Source organism: Magallana gigas, chromosome 3, assembly GCF_963853765.1.
Source record: "Magallana gigas chromosome 3, xbMagGiga1.1, whole genome shotgun sequence".
Taxonomy (NCBI): Eukaryota; Metazoa; Mollusca; class Bivalvia; order Ostreida; family Ostreidae; genus Magallana; species Magallana gigas.
In genome coordinates this window covers 24,967,420-24,977,528 of record NC_088855.1, presented here as the reverse complement: position 1 = coordinate 24,977,528, position 10,109 = coordinate 24,967,420, and the positions used below count along the sequence as shown (strand labels likewise).

Genomic DNA, 10,109 nt, shown 5'->3' with positions numbered 1-10,109 from the left:
TCAGCATTTCTTGAATATTGCCATTTCTTTTTCCAATATCGGCATTCCGATAATTTTGTAAATGATATATTTAAAAAAATTACCGAAAAAGGCTTTAGTCCTCAGCCCTCCCTGGAAAACAAAATTTTTCACCAGAACCCCCTGTTAAAAACGATTTCCGCATATAACTGTATTTTTTAATAGATTCATTGGCGCTTGCCGCGTTCGATAAAAAATGCACATAAAATGTTACGTCTTTATACCTTCATACCAGGTTCATGTATACCCATTGTGTAAATAAAGTCGTCGTCCATGTAATTGTCTATAATTAGACAATTATTATGATTTAAAAAGTTTCTCAAAACAAACAGCACAAAAAAGTCATGTGAAAACAGCAAGCGGAGAATCAAACTATAGACAATTTTAAAGATCTCTATTTGCTTATATAGTATTGTACAATTAGTAGACATGTTCTTTGCATTAATCGCCTTGACAAAGATGCATAAAAATCAGTACATTGTTGTTCAAAGAAAACTGAGGGGCCCAGAAGTTAGGCAACACATGTCTATACTATAGACACTATACTAAGAGCAAAGACTCCAATGCCCAAGACATCATTTTCATCCAATCTAAGACTAAATCTAACTTATTAGTATATGCTTTATGTATTAATAGGAATAAAACAACACAACATATCGATAGTATATCAATTAACTTTAATGTACATGTTTATGGCTCCAGAGGAATTGTATTTCATAAACAAATCATCTTGAAACAAACTTTTACGTATATCAAATCGAAAGCATTTGTCTGTTGAATTCATGGTCTATACATCTAACATTGTTTCATGGCCACGTAATCAATTTTGTATTTCGTCACAAGTATGACGCAGCTGCGACGGAAGACCTAATCGTTGCTTTGCAACAAGCTCGTTTCTAGTTGACTTTTAGTTCCAATAAATCCGTCTTTTCTCTAAATTCGAGTTCTATATACAACTTGTAAATGAGCGCAGCCATGTTGCTAAGCATTTCTTTTCCATAAACTTGTTTTGATTGGTCAAAACAAGAAGTCACCAAAGTTAAAAAATGTGTAATCTCGATAGATGGAGCAATAGTTAACCCGCACATGTATTGCCAGTTCGGTTAAGGATTAATGTAGAGCGGAGCGGATCAAAAACCGTTGACCTTGGAAAATGTCTTGTTATATACATGTTATAATATAATTACACATTGATTATTGCAATTATTTCATTTCCTGTGGTGTATTCTACATACTGTACAATAGTACTCATCACACACATTTTTTTTCCAATTACTTGTATGTGACACATTTACTAGTTTATCTTAAATGGTTCAAAACCTGTTATGGGGAACTGAGGAACACTTGATCAGGGGTCTGAATATAATGTTAGTTTTATTCAATGTCATATTTTATACAAATAATGAGTTCTTACAATATATGTGTGTAAAGAAAACAAGTTTAAAATATATTATTTTATATTATCTTATCTGATTTCAAGGAAAAACCGTCTTATATAATTATTATCAATTACTGATAATTAATGTCAGTTACATTTTTCAAACGAAAAATTGATATAACAATCCGTTAAGTAAATACATCACTGCTAGCCTATCCACCAGGCTCAATATTGACCATACATAAGAGCAATCTAATCTATATGGTCTTCGTTGGGTTTTGTTCAGGTGAGTGATGTGAGCCATGGGCCTCTTGTTTCTTGGTGTCATCATATTCGTAAGATAATCCACAGTGTCATTTAAATACTAAAGCACAGAACCATTTAAACTGTTTTCTTCATTTCACCTTCTTATGAAATTATTAGGTCTCTAAAGGTTTTAGTTTACAGTGCGTCACCTCTATTGTTAATTTATTAACATAAACATTTCACTTCATCTGTTGCAAACCATGATACAACATTTCTAGATAAAATGGTATAACTAAGAAATCGGGGGGGGGGGGGGGGGGGTGAATTAGCCTTTACGAATATCATATGTACATTTTTTCCGTTCAAATTTTTTTTTGGAACATACTTTTCTTAATGGTTGTAGTTTGAAATTCCTTATGATGATCTTAGCTTTTAGTTTTTGACATAGCGCCGTCTCTCAACTTTATGATATAACTTACTTAACTGTAAAATTTGCATTTGATTTAGTAAAATGCATTATTTTTATGTATTGGATACGTTTGTCTATGAACTATCAGAACAGTCTTCGTATTTACCGTATTTCAAGAATGCACGTGTAAAGTGACCAAAAATAAAACAGCTACTAAGATGAGAATGTACATAAACATTCCTATACACACTGATGCTCGAATAAAGTCTTTAGAAATGCTGGATTTCTCTTTGGCCAACTTAATTTCACCCCGCTTCCACGCCGTTCTGGACTAAATAAAATAATAAAAATGTAAATGTTTTCATGTTTTTTTCTCTATCTACATAAATATTGGATTTTGATGAATTCACAAATATCAAATCTTTACATTCTGCATTACCTGTAATGCATAGACGATAGCCATGATTCCAGTCGGAATGAAGCATAAAAGACATACAGGAATTGCGAATTTCAATCTGTCCTTCAATGGTTTGTGAACACGAATGAGATCATTATCATTTGAAGGTGGATATTCCTAAAAAAGAAATGGAAGGTTAAAAAACAAATTCATCATTATAATGGAACGTGTTTTATTTGGATTTTCTAGTTTACGATAAACACATTGAACGTCGTTGCGAGATTTTTAGGTTTTAGTTTTGTTTTTAGTTTTTAGCTCACCACCAACAATTTAAAATCCCTCAACTCATTCCTCAACTCAATTCCTTTATAGGAAAGTGCATAAACTTGAGGTCAATACTCAGACTTGAGGCCGAGAATTGACTTGAGGAAACTTGGTGACGGCGGGGCCTGAGCTTGAAAGCTAAAGTAAGTTGTTTTTTTATCATCTTTTGTCCGGTGTAATGAAGAATAACGACCTCCGTATAATATTGACCGGGGGTCATTTTTTGTTGTAAAATAATGGCCCCCAGTCATTATTTTACGACGAAAAATGACCCTTTTGCCTAAAGAATAAGTGTCATTTTCATAAAAAATGAGCACACTCTACCTGAAGTAAAGTGACCCATGTAGAATAATGACCCCGTTATAAATGTAAGTTTTTCTGTATCATCCTTTCTTATTATGTGTGAAATTGTCTCAACAATATTGTACTTTTTTACGGCTATAACAGAAAGTGAACCGAGATTTTAATTCATATTCAAATAAACTAAGTGTATGATGGAGTATATAAACAAGATACTGATATACTGTACCGAGGTATAGTTCTCATCACAACGGCTTACATGTATCTCATTATTACAAGTAGAAACATACTACAATTACTTCAAGATACAAGTAATTATAAAACAAAATTCTGTTTATTGGCGATGAAAAGGTAGACTCCATATTTGTCATATATTATACTTTGTAAATTTCTCTTACTACTTAACTACTGTTTGGGATTATCACTCGAATGATCTATCTATCCATCTACTAGTATATATCAAACTATTACTGTATATTTTGACATATTTATTTATACAATAAATTGCTGTCCTTGGTGATTCATGCGGAATACAATGGGTGCGATAGTGCCAAAAAGTGCATTTCATGCGTAACCCGTTAACGTGGGTTATATAACAAAATTTCTGCAATTATTGCTACCTTCATAACGTATCATATCATCAAAGAGATCATTGTATTGTTTATTTATATTTTTATTTAAAAATTTAGTTAGAGTACTTATACCAGTTATTAATTATAAATAAAAAAAATTGCCTTTAAATAGGCATTAAATATTTTCAACAAAATTCATATGTCCCATAGAAAGGGGGGGGGGGGGGGGTTCCGAGCCCCGGAATCAACCCCCCCCCCCTGGATCCGCCAATGGGTGAGAGAACCTAACACGAACTTATTATAGCAATTGGTCGCCATATTACTTTCGATTGCTTCACAGCTGTCACTGGGGTATATATACTGGTCGAGAAAGTTACGAACGGTTGATTTCCGATCGAGGCATTCAACTTCTAATTGCATTGCATGAATCACACAATAATGAAATAAAATGTTGTTTAAAAATAAAGAAAACTACAATCAATTAAACAATATATATTATTTGAAAGAAGACTGATTTGAAAAAAAAAAATTGGTGAGGGTTGGCAACCCTATCCCCCCAACCCCCATTTAACTTTCCCGTCCAATGCATACATCATTTATTCGTATAAACTAAGAACACAATTTGTTCCTTATTTACAAATTAATATCTAAGGTTTACTACCAATCAAACTGTCGTGGTGTAAAAATGTATGACATTAAAATATGCTAGTGTATGCATATTCATTTGCATTTTTTAATCTATAAACTATACATGTTGATGGTCCTTAAACCCAGATGCTTTCGAAGGTCATTTGGTCTTTATCCTGACGCAAAATGAAAGTCAAAATATGGGATCCTAGATGTTAACTGGTCCTTTAAATTGTATTCTTGTTATAACGATTAAAGTCCCTAGTTTGACCAAGTTAGCTTTACATGTAAATGGTTGTTTTGAAGGTTAACTGGCCAGTTTCAGGACACCATCCTGCCTTGAGATAGGGATAAAGGTGAACTTTGATGTTATTTAGATTCTTGTAATACGGTATGTTCGCATTAAACTATGATGAACTATTTAAAATCTCGCCAGGCTAGCTAAAATTGTCAGTGGTTTTGTTATATTCTTACCTCTTCCCTGTTTCATTAAGCCAGTTTATATCGATTTTTTATTTATATTTTATAAAATACATAATACGGTTATTAACGGTTATTAACCACAAATGCTATTCAAATAATGGGTAGCAAAATGTTTCTAGGTTCTGATTGCCATTTTTCCCCATTTACTGCAACGCCAACTTGTAAAATCAAACTTAATAACATGAAAAATGCACCTTTTGTTTTAATTCTACTTTCAACTTTTGTGCACAGATATTTAATCTTATATTTGTACTTACGGTCTTTACGACATCTAGTGGATTAAGGTGACCGTTAATGATTTGGTCCAGTGATCCGGATGTTCCGTAATTATTTTGTGTGCTACTACAGGTGTTAGTAAATTCATGTTCCTCAGTACCACTCAGCCTAGAGTACTTGACAGCAGAAAACGTGCTCATTTCTGTAAAATCAGCAACGATCATTGATCAATGCAATGCCAATAAACCATTTCTTAATATTAAAGTCCATGTAGTGCTTTAGCTGTTGCTTTAAATAAACACTTGCTTAACATTCGTGCGGTCAACAATGTTATGTCTGATGATGTAAAAATTATAAAAACATGATATATTTATTTTAAAATTTAGATATGTTTCATTCGTTATCAAAATTTCTAATATACCATTGAATGAGAGTTTTTAATATATGTTTCGTCCAACCGACATGCATCATAAAAACATATAATCGGTGCATGACTAAGCAATCAATGTGCGTTTTTTAAAATTTGTTTGTTCAATGTTTTTTCTATTTATTAGATGAATAGAGTGAAACTTCATAAAATTGCAAACATTGTACTTGGTAATAATTTAAGAGCGATAAGCTTATTTGCTTATAGCTAGAAGCGCCCATGCAGTTTGTTGCAACCATAATTTAATTTAATTTATTACGGTGTAATAAAATCTGATAAAGAGAAGGATGTATAATCAAAATGTCGCAGCGACCATGCATGTGTAACACCTCCATACACGAGCACATTAAATACTAACTAGGGGAATTTTGTGATTACCTAGTCAAGCCTTCAAATAATTTAAATACTTGTTAAATAAGTCAATGCAGTAATCTTCTAATTGTCTACGGACTTTTCCGATTTTTTTCCCCGATTACAACAAAGAGCACACGTCGGGTGTGACCAGTCAGAAGAGGATGCTTCACTCTTCCTAGGCACCTGATCCTACCTCTATCTATTTGGAGGTCCGTGTTGCTCCGCTTTGAATTTGTTTTTCGTTTAATAGATTTTTTAGATGGTTCAGATGGGTTGTTATTGTCATTTTTTCATACAGAGTCCATCTTACCTTTTGTGTGTCCTACATTGTATCTCCACCGGATGTCGTTGCAATTGAATTTCTCAATACTGCCAATAAACACGGATTACCTGTACAGGGGACATTTTATTTAGTGAGTCAGTGCACATGTCGTAAAAAGGCATTAATGCTATCAGGTATACCCCATATGTCCGTCACGGTCGGGTGAATTTCATCCAAGGTCATCAGTTTGGATATGTCAAAAAATGTTAAATTCCTTTAAAAACTTGTCTAAAATAAATTTATGAATAAAAATTATTTGTCCAAGCATTCTTTCCACAGTCACCGTGACTCTTGTAAATCAATATTGAAAGGTACACACAGAAACACACACACACCCTTTCTCTCTCTCTCTCTCTCTCTCTCTCTCTCTCTCTCTCTCTCTCTCTCTCTCTGAGTAATTATAGTAGATGATTACACAAAACTCCAACAATTTCTTTTTAAGAGTATGGTCATATATATATATATATATATATATATATATATATATATATATATATATATATATATATATATATATATATATATATATATATATATATATATATATATATATATATACACACACACACACACACACACACACACACACGCAGTGTTGAATCATTAAAAATTCGTTGTGGCTCAATTTTCGATGTATTCGTGGGTAGCCCTTCCCCACGAATTAACACCCTCGAAGAAAACAAATTTTGAAAGAGTTTGTTATCTTATTGAAACTGAAAACAGAGCCATCCCCGAAATTATCCCCATGAATAAGCAAAAAACTTACAATCCACGAAAATTGGCCCCACGAATTTGAATGATTCCACAGTGTGTTTATATATATATAGCCACATTTCTAAGTCGCATGAAAACCTCTCGTTCAATCAGTCCGTAGATGCTGATCTGTGTCTGTACGGGAACATTCGTGTTGACGGTAAGTAGAGCAAAATTTCACATTAATTAAACTTGCAAATTACAGTGCACAAAAACCCGTCGTATCCGTAGATTTGGACAGGTTAACCTCATTTCCTAACATACTGAATTATAGTACCAGAAAACTGAAAATGCAATTTTATAATATTTTCTCCTGTACTTTCACAGCATGCCAGATAAACTAAATACATTGTGATCATGTCCATAATGTCGATTCTCTTTTAAGAGGGCTCAATGATCGTGGCCAATTTTAGACTTAATTGATCTCCTATAGAAGATGAGCGCTAGTTAAATATAGGAAAATACCAAATTTTTATAAAAAGATATAATAATTTAGGTAGACCTGATGGTACATTTGTTGATCATTCAGCTTCCTTACATTGTAAAATTCGCTGCCTATGGGGCAGGTGTACAGGCTTTTTATTGGAGATGGGGAATGTAACAAATATGTCCATTAAACTCGGGTAAGCTATTGCCGTTGGTAATGCGTCGTTCGTGAGCAACTTTACATTTTTAACTTCTTCTTGAAGACTTCAAAATAAACCTAAGTCTCACTTAACAATATTAAATTATACTATAGATGGTATCCCACGAAAGCGCGGACATTTAACACTTTACACATTTATATGATACAATGCTTTTAAATATGCTGAACATATATGTTTTTTGTTCGTATTTTGCATATACTACGTCCGAAATTTTTCTCAATCGCTTTCCTAACCTATTCTTTATTAATCAAAATCAAGCAACAGCTGTATTGCTGGACATTTAGAGCTGAAATGAATGATAGAAACATGTACTTGGTTTTAAATCTTTTTGTAGCAACTGACTGGAAAAAATAACAATTAAACTTTTTTTTTTACTTCAAACCAGTGAGTGGGTGTTTAGTGCGTCGTAGCTCTAAATTTTGTTATTTGGGTCTTGTACCATAATTTTCATAACTGTTAAAAATAAGATTTTTAGATAAACGACAGCTTTGGGAAAAAACAATTTAAGAGGGAAAGGGGGGGGGGGGGTCAGCGCCCATTAAACTTTCCCGTTTTATATACATGTATGTTTAAATTAATTTATCATTTATTCATATACTGGACGCAGGACACAATTCAATCTATTTATTGTTTACAAATTAATGTATAAGATTTACTACCAACCTGTCGTGGTATGAAAATGTATCAAATTAAATAAAACCTTAGTGTATGCATATTTATTTGCTTATTTTAAACATTTCAAAAAAAAAACCCCTGTAAGAGCCAAAATATCTGGATAACTCGCCCTACATTTTCCGCCATGACGTTAATTAGTCATGCCGAGTTATTTCCATCAAAACTAAACTCGCATCAAATTGTACCATTTTATTTCTTAACCTTTTTGTTTTAACCTTAAAACCTTTTGCACCCCCCCCCCGAATGTGTTCGGAATGTTTTCTTTATCGTTGTTAAGTATGTACACGTAATAAATCCAGAGGTGCTCAAATGAAAGTTCACGAGACTTCCCCGAGATTTGTTCAGTTCTTGTGAAATTTCGAGCGGAAGTATAAGTTTTCGCATAATATTCTCAAAGTACGTAAACACTGGTCGTTTTTCATATCATATCCTACTTTGATTTATGTAAAAACATGAAAATATATTAAGATATATATCTTATTTCATCATCTAGTGGTTATTTAAAATAAATGATGATATTCAGAACAGAGTTATCCTTCGTGTTTAACCACTCTACACGTGGTTGAAAATATAAACATTGGGCTGCTTAATAACATCATAGACATGTTTGATGCTTTTGGTATGCATTACCACGATTTTTAAAAAATGAATTGGTGTCTGTTTTGAATTAAAACTTATTATATCGAGCCAATTTCAAGGACTATTCTGCATAAAATACTATTGTCTCTTTCACTGTTGATGCTATTACAAGGTCAGGCGCGGATCGGAAATTAATCCTTAGGGGGAATCGCTACTAAGCATGTTAATTGTTGCAAGAGCAGAAAAAAACTATATATTCTATTGTCATATTTATTTTAAGAACCCATTTTATCCACCAATTAATGGAAATAAAGTTTAAAATCAATAAACGTCTAGATTTTATATTTGATTACAAGTACCTAGATTCTAGGAAACACTATAAACACGAGGCAAGGTTTTTACTGCGAAAGTGAAAGGGTAAGATAAAACCACGTGGTCTAAATTTAAATGACGGTAACATTCGCAGGGGTGGTTGGAATCTTGACTTAAAGTTTCCGCATACTGAAACCTAGCGGAAACGAGCTGAAACGGATCGATATTTCCATAATAATTTACATCACCTTTCATACGTTTCAAATTTACTTCTCTTAACATTAATACATTTTAAAATTTGACTGTTTTAGCTTCCGCGCTCAAGCTTACATGCTATTAATTGATACATGTACATTCCTAAAACAAATTGAAATAACTAAGTAATTTAATTTTAAGTGATAAACATGTATGTGCATTAGATTGAAGAATTTTTTTTCTTAAATCTGCACGTTCCATTTATGAATATGATCAGCAGCAAAAATTAATAATTCATTTCTTATAAGACAGCCTAATTGATACATTCATGCTTCCATGAAATGAATTTGTTTAGTCAGGCAAGCTTTTTTGTAAATATATTTTTTGGCCACCTGATATGCCTATCATGATCATTGGTGTCTTTAATGGGCCCGAGGGAGGGGTTAATGATTTCACACTTGATGTTCCTCTTCTACTATAGATGCTTCACACCATTTTTGGTAAACTGCAATCCAAGTCAATCCAAACCCAAGTCCAGTTTCATAGTAGAAGCCGAACATTTTCAAATGGTAATGCACAATGGACGACTCACGACGCGACAAAAAGAGATATCAATATAATAGTACCCGAGTCTTTCAAAATCAAAAATTAAAACCAAATTTTTCTGTGTCATTTATTATTCATAGGAAAATTGAAAAAAAAAATATATTGAAGACTTTATTTTCTGATTACATACAGCTCCTGTTTTTTTTCACAGAGAAACATTAAAAACTTTGAAGACCTTGAGTATACAATACAAAAATTGATAAAACTACAGACAGAAAATGCAATAACGAAAACAATAGGGTCTCCGAGGAAGACCCTAAATAATGGTG

General features: G+C 32.8%; 1 non-coding gene across 1 annotated transcript; it reads right to left on the bottom strand.

Annotated features, from left to right (window-relative positions):
* Nucleotides 1-674: 674 nt before the first annotated feature.
* LOC105340392 (uncharacterized) lies at nucleotides 675-6,221 on the bottom strand. The gene is made up of 4 exons (XR_004604200.2): nucleotides 6,062-6,221; nucleotides 5,012-5,172; nucleotides 2,491-2,625; nucleotides 675-2,382 (listed from the first exon to the last, which is right to left on the bottom strand). It is a non-coding gene; the product is annotated as an uncharacterized protein (transcript).
* Between the last annotated feature and the right edge of the window lie 3,888 nt (nucleotides 6,222-10,109).